This window comes from Beta vulgaris, chromosome 4 (genome assembly GCF_026745355.1).
Source record: "Beta vulgaris subsp. vulgaris cultivar EL10 chromosome 4, EL10.2, whole genome shotgun sequence".
Lineage (NCBI taxonomy): Eukaryota > Viridiplantae > Streptophyta > Magnoliopsida > Caryophyllales > Amaranthaceae > Beta > Beta vulgaris.
The window spans coordinates 9,376,374-9,377,386 of record NC_079205.1 but is presented as its reverse complement, the minus strand read 5'-3'; positions in this window follow the sequence as shown (position 1 = coordinate 9,377,386).

Here is a 1,013-nt window from a genome sequence, read left to right as displayed (position 1 = left end):
TGCACGATATATTATTTTGTTAAATATATATTCATTTATGAATTCCTTGTTTATTTTACTTGGTAGGTAGTAGTGGGTCACTGCAGATTTGCAAATTGCAATAATGTTGAGCGTTCTGACTTATTACTTTATTATTAGCATTGTTTATTATGGTGTGGCACATGAGGATTGTAAAATTAAATGCCACCAGGAAAAATTTATACATTATTATATGTCATCTTTATTTTTTAAATTAAATTAAACTTAAGGTCGCGTTTGTGAATTTGAATTTCATTTCAATTTTAGTATTTCAATTAAAGAAATTAAAATTATGCATTTGAATTCTAATTTCAATTATTCAAATTCGTTTGAAAAATATGAAAATTGAATTACATATTCAATTTTTCAATTTCGTTTAGAAAATATGGAAATTTAATTTCAATTTGGGCGTAAGATGGGGTGGGGTCACCGGCGGAGGGGGAGAGAGTGGAGGGAATAATGGAGAATTTAGAGGACAGAGAAAATAGAATGGGAGAGAAACTGAAATGACAGGTGCAGGTGGTGGGATTTATAAAATGTATTTTTTGACTTGGGATATAATTTTATTGGAATTGGTCCGATTTCAAATACAATTCCATTGAGTATCCAAACAAGTGAATTTGAATATTCCATCATTATAAATAAATATATATACATATACATATATATATATACATATATATATATATACATATATATATATACATATATATATATATATATTCCATCATTTCGTTCTCAAACATGCCCTTTATAAATTGAAGCGAATTGAAATGAAATAATTTGAACTGTACCGAAGTTTGTGGAACGCACCCCCACCCCCTACCAGCCCAACCACTACCCCTTCGATTGCGGCCCTCGATTTTCGCGAAACCCAACCTCCCCTACCCCTCGATTTTCGCGAAACCCAACCTGCTCTCTCCCTCGATTTCTGCGGAACCAGCCTCCACCCACCCTCGATTTCTGCATTGAAGACGAAGATTGTTACCGCGAAA